This window comes from Pseudophryne corroboree, chromosome 1 (assembly GCF_028390025.1).
Source record: "Pseudophryne corroboree isolate aPseCor3 chromosome 1, aPseCor3.hap2, whole genome shotgun sequence".
Taxonomy (NCBI): Eukaryota; Metazoa; Chordata; class Amphibia; order Anura; family Myobatrachidae; genus Pseudophryne; species Pseudophryne corroboree.
The window spans coordinates 1,077,315,664-1,077,335,834 of record NC_086444.1 but is presented as its reverse complement, the minus strand read 5'-3'; the positions used below and the strand labels follow the sequence as shown (position 1 = coordinate 1,077,335,834).

The window sequence follows — 20,171 nt, the reverse complement described above, 5'->3', positions numbered from 1 at the left end:
AGATGCAGATGCACACTCCTAGCACTAAGAACACTGGGGCAGATGTATTAAGCCTGGAGACGGCATAAGGAAGTGATAAACCAGTAATAAGTGCAAGGTGATAAACGCACCAGCCAATCGTCTCGTCGCTGTTAATTTACATATTGGAGCTGATTGGCTGGCGCGTTTATCATCTTGGACTCATCACTGGTTTATCACTTCCTTATGCCTTCTCCAGGTTAATACATCTGCCCCACGGATAGTAAAAATAATTTAAATAAACCCTCACAATTAACATGGAGTTTAGTTGAAGTTCTTAGCACACATTTGCGCAATTATGCGTTGCCATGTACCACGACCAGGTGACTTCATCACATGGGTCCCTAACATTCCTAATACTACCACATTATATAAATTTATCCAGGACTTACCTCCAAATAGTGCCCTTATCAATGTGTAATCTGAAGTGCAGGAACCTAACTAATTACAACACCTGAGGGTAAATGGGAGGGGAGCCAATAACAGAGGAAGGAAGCCTTGCCTTCCAGTGTACAATATATATACAAATATAGAGGAAAAGTATTAGGAATGTTAGGGACCCATGTAATGAAACCACCTGGTCGCTGTACATGGGTCCGCATATTTGCACAAATGTGTGCTAAGAACTTCAATTATACTCTATGTTAATTGTGAGGATTTATTTAAATTATTTTTACTATCAGTGTTCTTAGTGCTAGGAGTGTGCACCTGCATTTCTCTTCATCCAGCATAGTATTAGAAGCCTCAGCATGATAGCAGCTCTTCATATCTTTAGTAATATGGTGTGCAGTCCAGGCCCCCCCTTTTTCCTCATAAAGAAAACACATCAGACATTGGGATAACTTCTATACTAAACAAGATACCTATGCTTAGAGATCTGACTTGGCAGAATATGTCAGACAGTAAAAAGCTTGACACCAACAACTTCCTTGCCAAAGCTATAAAAAAACAATATTGCTGTATCTGCAGAGAACAGGAATTTATAGCCAAAGTCTGATTTATATCTTGTTTCCATTTCTATGAAATGATGCAGAATAAAAATGTATTACTTCTCTGTAATAAATGTTTTTTTTTTTTTTTTAAAGTTCCCATTAAAAGCATTTTTATATAATTTGTGCTGTATAAAAACAGCATTTAGAGATGGTTCCAGAAAATAAAGGGAAGGATACATGCAGGATATAGAACATTACTAGGGAGTAGGGACAACAACTCTGAAAGGGTTCAGTATGATATACCGATAAACAGGATGCCGGTTGTCAGTATACAGACAGCGGCATCCCGTCCATCACAAACCCAACAGCCCCACATTTAGCCCCCTAACCCTCATCTTTTCCCTACCCTAACCCTCCCTTGTTGGTGCTTAACCCTAAGCCTCCCTTCTCCGCTGCCTAAACCTAACCCTCCCTGCTAGCTGCCTAAACCTAACCTCCCCTTGTATGTGCCTAACCCTAACCCTCGCTCCCTGGTCCCTAACCTTAAGCCTCCTGTGTGTGCACACTAAGCCTAACCCCCCATCTGCTGCCTAAACCTAACCCAACACCCCCCCACACTCCCGTGCGGCAGAAAGCGAGTGTCTCGGTGTCAGGACGATCGGGATGCCGGCTGTCAGTATTTTTACGCCGGCATCCCAACTGGCGTCGGTATATTTACGTCGGGATTGTGTCTTCCACTTCCACTCTGAAAGCCTGTAATGCTAGACATGCTGCCACAAGAGTATTCAAGACACTTGTTCAGGATTTTACTCCAGAACACAGCAGAACTTTTTCCTTTACCATCTTTATCACAGCAATAATAAGAGATAACTGCTTTCTGCTACCTGCAATAGCTGCCTGGTAGTCACATAGAGGTGTCAGATCAATCGACAAGATGAGTCTGTGATAAAATACCACAGGGTACATTTACTGAGGTACGGTTTGACAAAGTCGCTGATCAATGGCTGCTTTGATCAATACTTTTAAAATGGCTAGTTTTGTAGCTCTGTTGAAAAGTAAAGTGGGACTGAGTATATGTGTACCCCTCCACAGATAGATGAAATTGCACATCACCCCTAGAGGAGGACACAGGAAGTTTTACTGTGCAAATGTTATGCTTTAGCTTTCAGTTAATTTGAATATTGGAGGTCAGAATTTGTATGCTTAGGGTGCTCAATATCAAAGATTGACTTTTTAACCATTAGACCAGTGGTTTCCAAACTAGGTGGTGTGAACAAATTAAGGTGCAGATGTATTAAGCCTGGAGAAGTGATAAAGAAGTGATAAGTAGAAGGTAATAATGCACCAGCCAATCAGCTCCAATATGTAAATTGACAGTGAGGAGCTGATTGGCTGGTGTATTATCACCTTCCACTTATCACTGCTTTATCACTTCTCCAGGCTTAATACATCTGCCCCTAAATTATTTATAGTCAGTGTGATAGACAAAAGGAGAGTTATGGCAGACTTACCATTCTTAACTTTCTTTCTACGAGGTACATTGGTTCCACAGGAAAACATCGGGGTGTAGAATGGATCTTGATCCAGAGGCACCAACAGGCTAAAGCTTTAGGCTGTCCCAGGATGCATTGTGGCCTCCTCTATAAACCCCGCCTCCAGGCACTGGAGCTCAGTTTCGTTAACCAGTCCAATGCAGGAGCAGGCAAGAGAGAAGGCAGATGTTAGTCACATAGAACTACATTCTCAAGGCAGGAGAAGGTACCAGCGGCTAAATGCCATACAAACCCATAGAAGCTCTGTGCATCAGGGTGGACGCCCTGTGGAACCAATGTACCTCGCAGAAAGAGAGTTAACTATGGTAAGTCTACCATAACTCTCCTTTTCTGCAGCAGGATACATTGTTTTCCACAGGAAAACATCACGGATGTCCTAAAGCAGTTCGTCAAGGGAGGGGATGCGCCTTAGCGGGCATGAGAACCCGGCGTTCAAAGGAAGCATCCTGGGAGGCGGAAGTATCAAAGGCATAGAACCTAATAAACATGTCCACTGAGGACCACGTAGCCGCCTTACACATTTGTACTGCGTACGCGCTGCGGAGGGCCACCCAAGAAGGTCCAACAGACTGAGTAAAATGGGCTTTAATAGCAGCAGGAGCTGGAAGTCCAGCATAAGCTTGTGCAATCACCATTCTAATCCATCTGGCCAAGTTTCGCAGGCCAGCCATGTTTGTGGAAACCAAACAGTACAAAAAGGGAATCTGACCTCCTGATAGAGGCAGTCCTCGCCACATAAATTAAGAGAGCCTTACCACATCCAAAGAACGCTCTTTGGAAGACAAGTCTGAAGAGATAAAGGCCGGAAACCACAATCTCTTGGTTAAGGTGAAAAGATGACACTACCTTAGGCAAATAACCCGGTCGAGTTGGTGAAACTGTCTGGTCACTGTGAAAAATCAAATAGGGTGGACGACAGGACAAAGAGCCTAAGTCCAATATCCGTCTTGCAGAGCCAATAGCCAGCAAAAACAGGACCTTGGCCAAGCCATTTAAGGTCCGCCAACTCAAGAGGTTCAATTGTAGACTCTTGCATGGCCTTAGTACAACAGTCAATTCCCATGGAGCCGCAGGAGGGACATAGGGAGGCTGAATCCTACGTACGCCCTGAGTGAAAGTATGAACGTTAGGTATAGACGCAATTTTTCTCTGAAACCATACCGACAAGGCAGATATGTGAACCTTGAGGGTGGCCAGACGAAGACCTGGGTCAAGGTCTCATTGCAGAAAAGCAAGGATTCTGGACGTTCTGAATCAATATACATCAAAATTCTTATCAGCACACTAGATGAAGTAAGAATTCCAGACCCTGTAATAAATCCGGACAGATGCCGGTTTGCGGACTTTCAACATAGTCTGGATAACCGCCTCGTAAAAACCTTTGGCCCTCAGGAGTGATGTTTCAAGAGCCATGCCGTCAATGCCAGTCTTGGCCAGGTCTGGGTAGAGACAAGAGCCCTGTACGAGGAGGTCTGGGTGTTGAGGAAGTAGCAGGGGTCTCTCTGTCGATAGACCCTGCAGGTCTGAGAACCATTGCCATTGAGGCCACGCTGGAGCGACTAGAAATGGTATTCTTCCTTCTTGACTGAACTTCCATAGCACCCTTGGCAGGAGACACTGGAGGGAACATGTAGGGCAGCCAAAATTTCCATGGAACCGCCAGTGCGTCCACGAATGCTGCTTGAGTATCCCTGGTCCTTGATCCGAAGACAGGAACCTTGTGATTGTGTCAAGACGCCATGAGGTCTACGTCAGGTAGACACCACCTGTCTATTAGGAATCAAAAAACTTCTGGATGAAGACTCCACTCTCTGGCGTGCACGTCCTGGCGACTGATGAAGTCCGTTTCACAGTTCAGGTCACCCGGAATGACCACTGCCGGTATGGCTGGCAGATGGCGTTCCGCCCATTAAAGGATTTTTGACACTTCCATTATTGCCATACGGCCTCCAGTGCCCTGATGGTTACTGTATGCCACCGACGTAGCATTGTCTGATCGTACTTGAACAGGCCTGTTCTGTACTAGAAGTAGGGTAAGAAATAGTGCATTGAACACTGCCCTCAGCTCCAGAATATTTATTGGAAGGAGTGATTCCTCCATGATCCAACGACCTTGAAAAGAGTGTTGCTCTAATTCCGCTCCCCATCCCCTCAAACAGGCTTCCGTTGTAAGCAGAATCCAGTCGGGGACCCAGAAAGGACGGCCCCTGCTCTTGCTGGTACTGGTCAGTGACAGACAAACCTCCGGAGTCAAAGAGATCATGTGAAATCTGACCCAATGAGGCAGGCCGTCCCACTTGTACAGGATTAACATGTGTATTGGGTGGGAATGAAATTGAGCATACTGTACTATGTCGAAGGCCGATACTATCAAGCCAAGTACTTGCATCGCCGAGTGTATAGACACTCTAGGACAACTGAGGAAGCATCTTATCCTGTCCTGAATCTTAGGGACTTTTTCTGGAGACAGAACCAGTCTTTAACTGCGTGTGTCCAGAAGTGCCCTCCAGGTGCACCATGCTCTGAGCTGGGACCAGTGAGGACTTCTTCCATTTGATAAGCCACCCGGGTGCTTGCAGGAATGTTACCTTCGGTTGCAGAGGAGGACTTTGTGGGAATTTGCCAGAATCATCAGGTCTTCTAGATATGGCAAGATGCCGACTCCCTGGCGACGGAGAGGAGCCGTCATAACAGCCATGACCTTGTGAAGATCCGATGATCCATAGCCAACCGCAAAAACTGCTGGTGCGATATGGCAAAAGGTATATGCAAATATGCATCCTACATATCCAGGGATACCATATAGTCTTCCATAGCCAGTACAATAGTGCAGTGTTTCCATATGAAACTTGGACACTCTCACAAACTTGTTCAAAGATTTGAGATTTAGTATAGGCCGTAAGGTCTCACTCAGTTTCGGGACAGAAACAGGATCGACTATTAACCTGTGCCTCTCTGGGACTGAGGTACCGGCACAATCTCTCCTGTTCTCAGGAGGGAACTCACCACAGATTGCACCTTTAACGGATCCAAAAGGAGGGCCGTAACTGCAAAACTAGTAAGGGGGACTTCTCTTGAACGAGACAGAATACCCGTGAGAGACAACTTCCAGTACACATGCGTCTGAAGTAGTCTTTAAACAGATCTGGGTGAACTGTAGAAGTCGGCCTCCAACCCTGGGATCCCCTAGAGGGAGGCCCGCCCGTCATGCAGCAAACTTGTCATGTTTTGAAGCCGGCTGATGGGCTGCCCAGGATTGTTATGTCTTGGGCTTTCTGATTTTGGGAGCACGAGATTATCTCGGGTATGCCTGATCTTTTTGCATTCCCTTGAGGCCAAAAGGCACGAAAAGTGGTACCTTTTACCTTCTGTGCAGAAGGATTAGTAGTGGGGAGAAAAGCCATCATAGCGGCTGCTATTTCAGACACTATTTTATTTAGATCTTCCCCAAACATGATGTCCCCAGTAAAGGGGAGTACCGCCAAGGTCTTTTGGAGCTGAAGTCCACTTTCCATGACCTCAACCACAGTATGCGGCGAGCCAGAACAGACGTAGTTGACGCCTTGGCTTCCATACACCCGCCTCAGAGGACGTCTTCTGAGCGTATAAGTTGGCGGTGGTATTGTGAGACAGGTATTTTCTGGCACTGTCAGATATGACCTCGGGCAGCTCTTCTTCCAAAGTCTGAACCCATGCCTCAATATTCTCTAATGCCTGAACCCACGCCTCAATACCTTTTGCAGCCCAGGAGGCAGCTATAGTAGGTACAGTATATGAATTGCTCCAGTAAAGTATACAGACTTCAGACATCCCCCTCCACACACTTATCTATCAGTTCCTTCAGTGAGGTGACAGTGGTGACAGGCAGGATGATGTGAGAATACTCTAGAAAGAGAAAAGAAGACTCTATCTTGGGGGCACTCTTTGAAATATAAATAGGGCCAGATATACCCTTAGGTATCATTAAAATATAACCTTTAATTGTATCTTTAAAATTAATAGGAATTTGAAAAGGAAAAATATATAAACACACACACACGGGTTTATTCATATACACCTTGGAATCACTTGTCTATCACAAGGAGTTCAAAGAACACTGATTGCTCACTATGGAGCTTATTGGTTCAGAGAACACTGATTGCTCACCGAGGAGCTTGTTTTAATTATTTTTATTCAGATTTTTTTATAACCAATTATGATCTCTCACTGTTTAAACAACCATATCATGAATAGGTATTGATTTACCGAACGTCAGCTCCTATATTCTCAAACACATGTATAATTATAAAAATTCAAAATTTGCCCAAATGGTATATACACAGTGTTGAGAGAAGCAGAATGCCCATCATATTTATATGGTATCTTATGCGCTCATTAGTAGCCCGACATAAATAGTTGGTATAGAGAGAAAAAAGGAAAGAGTAAAAAAGATGATCAGTATGCCATGGTACATTGCTTCTACTGTCTCACCGTCATGAGCTCAAGGTTTTTGTTAGCTCAGCGGCCGGTGGATGAGAGGGCAGCGACCTTGAAATTTCTGACCAGAAAGAGGATAAGTGGCCGTACTGCTTTCCCTGTTAGAGCGGATGGAATGTCTCGATATCCTAGGACATTGCAGGACACTGCACCGCAATCCAGGGATGAGTGTTAACCGAAATTGAGTACAATTCCTGCCTGTTTAATTTTCAGGTAATTGCAGGGAGATGATAGGGAGTGGTTCAATGTTAAACCAGTGCCGTGCACATTCTCACATAGAAATGCATTTATCAAAAAAGCCGTTCTCCACACAGGCTATTAGCAAAGTACTTTCCAAAATTTATTTTCAGGTATACTTTATCGGTATACTAATATTGTTAGGCTCACTTAACATAATTCATTATTTTCTCTAACATTTGACCATAGGTCACTGAACAATATGTGTTGGGCTAAAAAGTAGCAGCAAACCCAGCTAGAATGAAAAGTTTTTATGACCGCAAACCCAGTCCAGCCGCTGAGATCTCTTTTCGTCATGTACTCTGGTCACTAGGACCGGTGCAGCGGACGGCAAATATGAAAACAGCAGCGCTTCGGGTATTACTGGCCGGAAAAAAGATTAGTAGCTGTGCTGCTTTCCACGTTAGAGCGGTTGCAGCGCCTTGATATCATAGGACAGAGCAAGGACGCTGCACCACAATCCGTGGATGAGAGCTAGCTGAAAATAGGAAGATTACCGTTCTAAAGGCAGCAGGACTTCTGGACGGAGCAGCGTATGTTGGTTGTAGGACCAGTGATTCTAACTTTCACAAGGCGACATTGCCATGCTGATTCCAGCCGTGCCAAAACGCGTTTTCACCCGTAGGCTTGCTCACTTCACTGCACTATCTGGATGCGCCCGATACCTCAGATGGCAGACACAGATGTCGACACGGAGTCTGACTCCAGTGTCGATGACGACGAGACTAATGTACATTCCACCAGGGCTATCCGTTGCATGATTACAGCAATGAAAAATGTGTTACACATTTCTGACATTAACCCAAGTACCACTAAAAAGGGTATTATGTTTGGGGAGAAAAAGCAACCAGTGGTTTTTGCCCCTTCAGATGAGTTAAATGAAGTGTGTGAAGAAGCGTGGGCTTCCCCTGATAAAAAACTAGTGATTTCTAAAAAGTTACTAATGGCGTACCCTTTCCCGCCAGAGGACAGGGTACGCTGGGAGACATCCCCGAGGGTGGATAAAGCGCTCACACGCTTGTCAAAAAAGGTGGCACTACTGTCTCAGGATACGGACGCCTTAAAGGAGCCTGCGGATAGAAAGCAGGAGGCTATCCTGAAGTCTGTATATACACACTCAGGTACTATACTGAGACCTGCTATTGCTTCAGCATGGATGTGCAGTGCTGCAGCAGCGTGGTCTGATTCCCTGTCTGATAATATGGATTCCCTTGACAGGGACACTATATTGCTAACCATAGAGCATATTAAAGACGTAGTCTTATACATGAGAGATGCACAGAGGGATATTTACCGGCTGGCATCTAGAATAAATGCAATGTCCATTTCTGCCAGGAGAGTATTATGGACTCGGCAGTGGACAGGTGATGCGGATTCTAAAAGGCACATGGAGGTTTTGCCTTACAAGGGTGAGGAATTGTTTGGGGATGGTCTCTCGGACCTCGTTTCCACAGCGACAGCTGGGAAGTCGACATTTTTACCCCAGGTTCCCTCACAGCCGAAGAAAGCACAGTATTATCAGGTACAGTCCTTTCGGCCCCAGAAAGGCAAGCGGGTTAAAGGCGCGTCCTTTCTGCCCAGAGGCAGGGGTAGAGGGAAAAAGCTGCACCATACAGCCAGTTCCCAAGAACAAAAATCCTCCCCTGCTTCCACTAAATCCACCGCATGACGCTGGGGCTCCACTGGTGGAGCCAGGTGCGGTGGGGGCCTGTCTCCGGAACTTCGGTGACCGGTGGGTTCGCTCACAAGTGGATCCCTGGGTTCTACAAGTGGTATCTCAGGGATACAAGCTGGAATTCGAGACGTCTCCCCCTCGCCGTTACCTCAAATCAGCCTTGCCAGTTACTCCCCCGGACAGGGAGGTAGTGCTGGCGGCAATTCACAAGCTGTTCCTCCAGCAGGTGATAATAAAAGTTCCCCTCCTTCAACAGGGACGGGGTTACTATTCCACAATGTTTGTGGTACCGAAACCAGACGGTTCGGTGAGACCCATTCTAAATTTAAAATCCTTGAACACTTATATAAGAAGGTTCAAGTTCAAAATGGAATCGCTCAGGGCGGTTATTGCAAGCCTGGAAGAAGGGGATTACATGGTATCACTGGACATCAAGGATGCGTACCTGCATGTCCCCATTTACCCGCCTCACCAGGTGTACCTCCGTTTTGTGGTACAAGACTGCTATTACCAATTCCAGACGTTGCCGTTTGGTCTGTCCACGGCACCGAGGGTATTTACCAAGGTAATGGCCGAAATGATGATACTCCTTCGAAAGAAGGGAGTTATCATTATCCCATACTTGGACGATCTCCTTATAAAGGCGAGGTCCAGGGAACAGTTGTTGGTCGGAGTAGCACTATCTCAGGAAGTGCTTCAACAGCACGGCTGGATTCTGAATATTCCAAATTCGCAGCTGGTTCCTACGACGCGTCTGCTGTTCCTGGGTATGATTCCAGACACAGAACAGAAGAAGGTGTTTCTCCCGGAGGAGAAGGCCAAGGAGTTGTCATCTCTGGTCAGAGACCTCCTGAAACCAAAACAGGTGTCGGTGCATCACTGCACGCGAGTCCTGGGAAAGATGGTAGCTTCTTACGAGGCAATTCCATTCGGCAGGTTCCATGCAAGGATCTTTCAGTGGGATCTGTTAGACAAGTGGTCCGGATCGCATCTTCAGATGCATCGGCTGATCACCCTGTCCCCGAGGGCCAGGGTGTCTCTGCTGTGGTGGCTGCAGAGTGCTCATCTTCTAGAGGGCCGCAGATTCGGCATACAGGACTGGGTCCTGGTGACCACGGATGCAAGCCTCCGAGGTTGGGGGGCAGTCACTCAGGGAAGAAACTTCCAAGGACAATGGTCGAGTCAGGAGGCTTCCCTACACATAAATATTCTGGAACTAAGGGCCATTTACAATGCCCTAAGTCAGGCAAGACCCCTGCTTCAAAACCAACCGGTGCTGATTCAGTCAGACAACATCACGGCGGTCGCCCATGTAAACCGACAGGGCGGCACAAGAAGCAGGATGGCGATGGCAGAAGCCACAAGGATTCTCCGATGGGCGAAAAATCACGTGATAGCACTGTCAGCAGTGTTCATTCCGGGAGTGGACAACTGGGAAGCAGACTTCCTCAGCAGGCACGACCTCCACCCGGGAGAGTGGGGACTTCATCCAGAAGTCTTCCAACTGATTGTAAACCGTTGGGAAAGGCCACAGGTGGACATGATGGCGTCCCGCCTCAACAAAAAGCTAAAAAGATATTGCGCCAGGTCAAGGGACCCTCAGGCGATAGCTGTGGACGCTCTAGTGACACCGTGGGTGTACCAGTCGGTTTATGTGTTCCCTCCTCTTCCTCTCATACCAAAGGTGCGGAGGATAATAAGAAAGAGAGGAGTAAGAACTATACTCATCGTTCCGGATTGGCCAAGAAGGACTTGGTACCCGGAACTGCAAGAAATGATCTCAGAGGACCTTTGGCCTCTGCCTCTCAGACAGGACCTGCTATAGCAGGGGCCCTGTCTGTTCCAAGACTTACCGCGGCTGCGTTTGACGGCATGGCGGTTGAACGCCGGATCCTGATGGAAAAGGGCATTCCGGTTGAAGTCATTCCTACGCTGATAAAAGCTAGGAAAGATGTGACAGCAAAGCATTATCACCGCATATGGCGAAAATATGTTGCTTGGTGTGAGGCTATGAAGGCCCCCACAGAAGAATTTCAGCTGGGTCGATTTCTGCACTTCCTACAGTCAGGAGTGACTATGGGCCTGAAATTGGGTTCCATTAAAGTCCAGATTTCGGCCCTGTCTATTTTCTTTCAAAAAGAACTGGCTTCACTGCCTGATGTTCAGACATTTGTTAAGGGAGTGCTGCATATTCAGCCCCCTTTTGTGCCCCCAGTGGCACCTTGGGATCTCAACGTTGTGTTGGATTTCCTAAAATCACATTGGTTTGAGCCACTTCAGACCGTGGAATTAAAATATCTCACGTGGAAAGTGGTCATGCTTTTGGCCTTGGCTTCGGCTAGGCGGGTGTCAGAATTGGCGGCTTTGTCCTGTAAAAGCCCCTATCTGATCTTCCATATGGACAGAGCAGAATTGAGGACGCGTCCCCAATTCCTCCCTAAGGTGGTATCAGCGTTTCATTTGAACCAACCTATTGTGGAGCCTGCGGCTACTCGGGACTTGGAGGCTTCCAAGTTGCTGGACGTAGTCCGGGCCCGGAAAATCTATGTTTCCAGGACGGCTAGAGTCAGAAAGACTGATTCGCTGTTTATCCTGCATGCACCCAACAAGCTGGGTGCTCCTGTTTCTAAGCAGACTATTGCTCGCTGGATCTGCTCCACGATTCAACTTGCACATTCTGCGGCTGGACTGCCGCATCCTAAATCAGTCAAAGCCCATTCCACGAGGAAGGTGGGCTCTTCTTGGGCGGCTGCCCGAGGGGTCTCGGCTTTACAACTTTGCCGAGCTGCTACCTGGTCGGGATCAAACACGTTTGCAAAATTCTACAAGTTTGATACCCTGGCTGAGGAGGACCTTGAGTTTGCTCATTCGGTGCTGCAGAGTCATCCGCACTCTCCCGCCCGTTTGGGAGCTTTGGTATAATCCCCATGGTCCTTACGGAGTTCCCAGCATCCACTAGGACGTCAGAGAAAATAAGAATTTACTCACCGGTAATTCTATTTCTCGTAGTCCGTAGTGGATGCTGGGCGCCCATCCCAAGTGCGGATTGTCTGCAGTACTTGTATATAGTTATTGCCTAACTAAAGGGTTATTGTTATGAGCCATCTGTTCGTGAGGCTCAGTTGTTATTCATACTGTTAACTGGGTATAGTATCACGAGTTGTACGGTGTGATTGGTGTGGCTGGTACGAGTCTTACCCGGGATTCCAAATCCTTTCCTTATTGTGTCAGCTCTTCCGGGCACAGTTTCCCTAACTGAGGTCTGGAGGAGGGGCATAGAGGGAGGAGCCAGTGCACACCAGTAGTCCTAATTCTTTCTTAGAGTGCCCAGTCTCCTGCGGAGCCCGTCTATTCCCCATGGTCCTTACGGAGTTCCCAGCATCCACTACGGACTACGAGAAATAGAATTACCGGTGAGTAAATTCTTATTTTAAATAACTTACCATCCCCTAGCCCGCCAACCTCCGTCGCGACCAGCGGCGTCCCGTTCCACGGCGCCCGCACTTCCGGGTTCGACAACTTCCGCCCCTCCGGAGTGACGTCATTCCGTGGTCGGGCGACGCGGCCGCAGGGAGGGTGCACGCAGCGCGTCTGAGCTTGTTGCTATGGGGATACAGTGCTATGGAGACAGAACAAAACAAAACACACAGATAAACGTGATATGTAAAATACGACCACTGGAAGTGGAAAAAGTGACAACAACTATACAGTAGTTAAAACCCATAGTGCACCACACATGCACTATCTTTACAGTATTGGTGCAATATCGATCATATTAAGTGCATGATAAAAACAAATAGTCATGATAAAAACATTGTGTCACACACCACTGACTGTTATGTTGAGCCACTATAATAAACCCATTTTAGGGTAACCACCTATTGGGCTATTATACAAACTAACGGGCACACATATCAAAAATGGCTCTCAAAAGATATCTATTATGGAGACTGTCAGATGAAAATAACCTTCAAACTGGATACACTGTATAATGCCTGCTATACTACTTCACCCTTGGCACACCTGATCACTTTCACAGGAAGCTGCTTAGGCTCAAATATTCATTTAAGCCCCGAGGATGGATCGTGTCTAACTTATGGATCCATCTCGCCTCCAATTGCAGCAGTTTTTTTGCTCGATTACCCCTCCGTGATGAAATTGGCACTTGGTCCACAACTTTGTAACGAACAGAGGCAAGACTGTGGCGTGCTTGCGCAAAGTGTCGCGCCACGGGTTGCTCACTGTTACCAGGAGCCAAAGCCGACCTGATCGCCGACCTGTGTTGGGCCATCCTCTCTTTAAACAAACACTGGGTCTTGCCCACGTAATACAAACTACACGGGCAAATGAGTACATATATAACAAAGATGGAACTATATGTTAAAGGTTTTGTAATCCTTATTTTCCTTCCAGTGTGTGGATGTGGGATGGAATCACCTATCAGCATGTAACTGCACGTAGTGCAGCCTAAACACTTATAACAGCCTGCTCTACGTGTCAAAAAATGTGTCGTAGGTTGAGCCACTTGAAACCCCGTGATGTCATTTTTAACCACAATATCTTTGATGTTTGCACTACGGGTGTAGCATGGCATAACTCTACTGTTTTTTAGACTTTGTAAATTAGGGTCAGTGGTTAACATAGGCCACATCTGTTTCACTTTTTTGTTGGTCCTTCTACTGGTGGTATTAAATTGATTTACCCAAGCAATCTTGTTAGATGGGGTCACAGGCTCCTTCACCTGCAGCAATTCCTGTCTATTTTTAGATTTCGCCTTAGCACATGCCTGCTTCAGTAACCCCAAAGGGTAACCCCTTTGTACAAATCTCTTAGTCATGTATTCTAGTTGAATCTCCAGATCCTCAGGGGCGCTAGTAATTCTGCACACCCTGAGGTACTGGGAGTACGGAAGGCCATGTATTAAAGCTGGAGGGTGAAAGCTATCATATCGAAGGTGTGTGTTACGGTCCGTTGGTTTAGAATATACCGTTGTACAAAACTGTCCTCCTCTCACCAGGTTTTTAATGTCTAGAAAACAAATTTCAGACATGTGGGTGGATAAGGTAAATTTTACTGGGCTACAGGAATTATTATGTCCCTCAACTAGTTTGACCAAGGCCTCTAGGTCCCCGGTCCACAGCAGCAAGAGATCGTCTATATACCATGTATATAGTTTGATGGATTTAGCAATCTCTGTGTCCTCAAAGAACACTTGTCTCTCCACCTCCCATATATATGTTACCTTCATTCGTCATACATTCCTGCATACACTTTATTTTGGGACTTTCTTCCTGATAATATTGGATATGCTGTTCAAATTGAATTGAGAAAGTGTGTGGATGTAATTTCTCCCGTGTAAGGGCATTTCCACAGTTAACCCATATAGAGACACCGTGAACATATATCGAATATAATACATATATCTAATTATGCTTGAATATAGCATTGTACTATCTTCTTCTCTCTACTAAAGATTTCATTCCTCTTTCTATTTTCGTGGACTCTCATCCATGATTCCTGGGAGTAATCCCAGGTCTAACATAGACAGCAGATCCACACTTCTTCCTTAATCTACTGAATAGGTGCACTCTCATTGGTGAGTGGGACACCTCATTCACAGGTTACTATCATACCTCACCGCTAGAGCCCAATCTCGTCTGATCTTGGAAGCAAAACGGTGATGGGCTGGGTCAGTATCTGAGGGGTGACCCTCAGAGAATACCCAGTGTAGTAATCTGAGGTTGTCTCATTTTAAAACTCAATACCAACAGCAGTATCACCACTACTTCTTCCTTCCCACTTATATCCTGATTTTTTTCAGGCAAGAATCGATTAGGAATCAATAACTTATTTCCAGCGACATCAGGCACACCTATCAGGTTATGTGTGCTGAGGATAGGATGAGATAGTATATACATGTTTTAAACACTCCCGGTGTAATTGATATCTATTCGTGCATGACCAACTGTGGTCCCACTAATACAAGCATTGCTTGTACTGGTATAGCATGAGAACAGGTGTATGGTGATTTTTTCAGGCAAGAATCAATAGGAATCAATAACTTATCAATTCCAGCGATATCAGGCACACCTATTAGTTTTTGTGTGCTGAGGATAGGATTAGGTAGTATATACTTGTTACAAACACTCCCAGTGTAATTGATACCTATTTGTGCATGACCAACTTTGGTCCCATTAACACAAGCATCGCTTGTACTGGTATGGCATGAGAACAGGTGTATGGTGATTATATCTACACCTCTATGCCAGTCTATATTGGGATAGGCTAAACCAGAACATACAAACCCTTTTTACCCTTTTCCCCAATGATACATCTGTGGGTTTTCCCTTTCTTTGCTTGATAATAACTCCATGGGGAGATTGAGTGGATACTGACTTTATTTTAACAAAGCATAATAAAAGTTATGTTTTAATAATATCGATAAATACAACATTAACAAGAGTGCACCCAAACAAGAGTCTTCTTTATTCTATGTTTGCTCCAGCTTTTCTCTGACTCTGGGTGCACCACCAGACGGTAATTAAGAGATTATCTCTGTATAAACGTATACTGGTTCACATAAACACATGTAATTGTGTAATACTGGTGCGGAATCACCAACCTTTCTCGGTAGATCCATGGGGACGCCAGAGCGTCCACCGCCTGTGGGTAACTCGACCTGGAACAATACCGCTGGAGCTTCTGGTTTAGACGAGAGGCCATCATGTCGATACATGGAATGCCCCACCGACGTGTCAAGCACCCGAACACCTCCGGGTGGAGGCCCCACTCTCCTGGGTGGAGGTCGTGTCTGCTGAGGAAGTCTGCTTCACAATTGTCTACTCCCGGAATGAAGATTGCCGACAACGCCACCGCGTCTCTTTCTGCCCAGAGGAGAATTCTTGTCACCTCTAACATTGCTGCTCTGCTCTTCGTTCCGCCTTGTCGGTTTATGTACGTTACTGCCATCACATTGTCCAACTGAACTTGAATGGCTTGATCTTGAAGAAGTGATGCCTGCAGAAGGGCGTTGTATATGGCCCTTAGTTCCAGAATGTTGATTGGAAGAATGGCTTCCTAACTTGACCATTTTCCTAGGAACTGTTCCCCCTGGGTGACTGCTCCCCAACCTCTGAGGCTTGCGTCTGTGGCTAGCAGAATCCAATTTTGAATTCTGAACCTTCAGCCCTCGGTCAGGCGAGAAGTCTGAAGCCACCATAGAAGAGAAACCCTGGCTCTTGGCGACAGTCCTCTGGTGCATGTGGAGATGCGATCTGGAACATCTGTCCAACAGATCCAGCTGGAAGGGGCTTGCGTGAAACCTTCCATACTGTAGCGCCTCGTAGGCAGCTACCACCTTCCTCAGAAGGCGAATGCAGAGATGCACCAATATCCGGGTTGGTTTCAAGATATCCCGCACCATCGACTGGATTACCAATGCCTTTTCCAATGGAAGGAATACCTCCTGTGCCTCCGTATCCAGCATCATCCCCAGGAACAGAAGCCTCCGTGTTGGATCAGGTGAGATTTTGGTAGGTTCAGAATCCACCCGTGATGCCGGAGTAGTCGAGTTGAGAAGGCAATGTTGTCCAACAACCTCTCCCTGGATGGTGCCTTGATCAGCAGGTCATCCAGGTACGGAATTATGTTCACTCCCTGTTTGCGGAGGAGGAACATCAGCCCTGCCATTACCTTGGTGAACACCCTCGGTGCTGTGGAGAGGCCAAATGGCAATGCCTGGAACTGGTAGTGACAGTCCTGTAATGCAAACCTTAGATAAGCCTGATGAGGTGGCCAGATTGGAATATGAAGGTACGCATCCTTGATATCCAAAGACACCAAGAATTCCCCTTCCTCCAGACCTGAGATCACCGCTCTCAGAGACTCTATCTGGAATTTGAACACCCGTAAATATGGGTTCAATGACTTGAGGTTTAAAATGGGTCTCACCGAACCGTCCGGCTTCGGTACCACAAACAGGTTGTAATAATAATCTTTTTTCTGCAGCTGAGATGGAACTGGAACAATGACCTGAGTCTATACCAGTTTTTGGATTGCATCCTGTAAAATAATACCTGCCTCTGGAGAAGCTGGTAAGCCTGATTTGAAGAATCTGTGAGGTGGGAGTTCCTGAAACTCTAGTATGTAACCCTGGGTGATACGCTCTATGACCCAGGGATCCTAGCATGATGTCGCCCAGACGTGACTGAAATCTCTTAAACGGGCTCCCACCTGCCTGTCTTTCAGGCAGTGCGGTCCACCGTCATGCTGAATGCTTAGAGGAAGCAGAACCTGAGTGCTGTTACTGTGAACCTGCAGTCGCTGGTCTCTTGGGTTTACTTCTATAACCTTTGAAGGTTGTAGAAGAACCTTTGGTCTTATTTTTAAATTTTGCTGTCCGAAAGGACTGCAGAGTAGGAGACGAGTAGGTCTTCCTGGGTGGAGGAGCTGCGGAAGGAAGGTATGTAGACTTACCCACCGTAGCCTTGGATATCCACGTATCCAGTTCATCTCCAAACAGGGCCTCACCTGTGAATGGTAGGCTTTCCACACCTTTTCTGGAATCCGCATCCGCAGTCCACTGTCGTAGCCATAAGCTGCTGCGTGCTGACACTGCCATGGCGCGTGCATTTAGCAAGACTCTCTTTTATGGCCTCAACCATAAAACTTGCAGAGTCATGTATATAGTGTAAGAGTACAAGAATCTCCCCTTAGGGTAAGGAATTTAAACCCTCCAGTAGGTTACCTGACCATTTTGTAATGGCTCCTGTGAACCAAGAACAAGCTATAGTAGGTCTCTGTGCTACTCCCGCAGCTGTGTACATAGATTTGAGAGTGGTCTCAATCTTGAGTTCAGCCGCGTCTTTTAAGGAGGCTACCCCCGGGACAGGCAAGACTATCTTGCGTGACAATCTAGATACTGATGCATCAACAATCAGTGGGTTTTCCAATTTTTTCCTATCATCCTGAGGAAAAGGGAAGGATGCAATTTTCCTTTTAGGGATATGAAACTTCTTGTCAGGATTAACCCAAGTTTCTTCAAAATAATAGGATTTTACTCACCGGTAAATCTATTTCTCATAGTACGTAGTGGATGCTGGGAGCTCCGTAAGGACCATGGGGAATAGCGGGCTCCACAGGAGACTGGGCACTCTAAAGAAAGATTTAGTACTATCTGGTGTGCACTGGCTCCTCCCTCTATGCCCCTCCTCCAGACCTCAGTTAAGGAAACTGTGCCCGGAAGAGCAGACATTATAAGGAAAGGATTTTGGAATCCCTGGTAAGACTCATACCAGCCACACCAATCACACCGTATAACTTGTGATACACTTATCCAGTCAACAGTATGAACAACAACAGGGCATCAACAATCAATGCCAACATAACATAACCCATTATTAAGCAATAACTATGAACACGTATTGCAGAAAGTCCGCACTAGGGACGGGCGCCCAGCATCCACTACGGACTATGAGAAATAGATTTACCGGTGAGTAAAATCCTATTTTCTCTAACGTCCTAGTGGATGCTGGGAACTCCGTAAGGACTATGGGGATTATACCAAAGCTCCCAAACGGGCGGGAGAGTGCGGATGACTCTGCAGCACCGAATGGGCAAACTCAAGGTCCTGCTCAGCCAGGGTATCAAACTTGTAGAATTTTACAAATGTGTTTGAACCCGACCAAGTAGCAGCTCGGCAAAGCTGTAAAGCCGAGACCCCTCGGGCAGCCGCCCAAGAAGAGCCCACCTTCCTTGTGGAATGGGCTTTCACTGATTTTGGATGCGGCAATCCCGCCGCAGAATGAGCCTGCTGAATCGTGTTACAGATCCAGCGGGCAACGGTTTGCTTTGAAGCAGGAGCCCCCAACTTGTTGGGGGCATATAGGATAAACAGCGAGTCAGTTTTCCTGACTCCAGCCGTTCTGGCTACATAAATCTTCAAAGCCCTGACTACATCTAGTAACCTGGAATCCTCCAAGTCACGAGTAGCCGCAGGCACCACAGTAGGACAATAGGTTGGTTCAAATGAAAAGATGACACCACCTTTGGCAGAAATTGGGGACGAGTCCGCAATTCTGCCCTGTCCATATGAAAAACCAGATAGGGGCTTTTACATGACAAAGCCGCCAATTCTGACACACGCCTAGCCGAAGCTAAGGCCAACAGCATGACCACCTTCCACGTGAGATACTTTAGCTCCACGGTCTTAAGTGGTTCAAACCAGTGGGATTTTAGGAAACCAAACACCACGTTGAGATCCCAAGGTGCCACTGGTGGCACAAAAGGGGGCTGAATATGCAGCACTCCCTTAACAAACGTCTGAACTTCAGGAAGAGACGCCAGTTCCTTTTGAAAGAAAATGGATAGGGCCGAAATCTGGACCTTTATGGATCCCAACTTCAAGCCCATAGTCACTCCAGACTGTAGAAAGTGCAGAAATCTGCCCAGTTGGAATTCCTCTGTAGGGGCCTTCCTGGACTCACACCAAGCAACATATTTTCGCCATATGCGGTGATAATGCTTTGCTGTCACGTCCTTCCTAGGCTTTATCAGCGTAGGAATAACTTCCTCCGGAATGCCTTTTTCCGCTAGGATCCGGCGTTCAACCGCCATGCCGTCAAACGCAGCCGCGGTAAGTCTTGGAACAGGCAGGGCCCCTGTTGCAACAGGTCCTGTCTGAGAGGCAGAGGCCATGGGTCCTCTGTGAGCATTTCTTGCAGTTCCGGGTACCAAGGCCTTCTTGGCCAATCCGGAACAATGAGTATTGTTCTCACTCCTCTTCTTCTTACGATTCTCAGCACCTTGGGTATGAGAGGAAGAGGAGGAAACACATAGACCGACTGGAACACCCACGGTGTTACCAGGGCGTCCACAGCTCTCGCCTGAGGGTCTCTTGACCTGGCGCAATACCGTTGTAGCTTTTTGTTGAGACGGGACGCCATCATGTCTACCTGTGGCAGTTCCCATCGAATTGTAATCTGAATGAAGGCTTCGTGATGAAGTCCCCACTCTCCCGGGTGAAGGTCGTGCCTGCTGAGGAAGTCTGCTTCCCAGTTGTCCACCCCCGGAATGAACACTGCTGACAGTGCTTGCACGTGATTCTCCGCCCACCGAAGAATCCTGGTGGCTTCCGCCATCGCGACTCTGCATCTTGTCCCGCCGTGCCGGTTTACATGAGCCACCGCGGTGATGTTGTCTGACTGAATCAGAACCGGTTGGTTGCGAAGCAGGGGCTCCGCTTGACTCAGGGCGTTGAATATGGTCCTTAGTTCCAGTATA

General features: G+C 46.8%; 1 protein-coding gene and 1 pseudogene across 9 annotated transcripts in view; one reads left to right on the top strand and one right to left on the bottom strand.

Moving 5' to 3' along the window:
* ATP8A1 (ATPase phospholipid transporting 8A1) overlaps positions 1-20,171 on the bottom strand; it is a 613,161-nt gene that overhangs the window by 100,874 nt on the left and 492,116 nt on the right. The window lies entirely within an intron of this gene.
* Positions 14,511-14,628, top strand: LOC134947870 (5S ribosomal RNA; annotated as a pseudogene).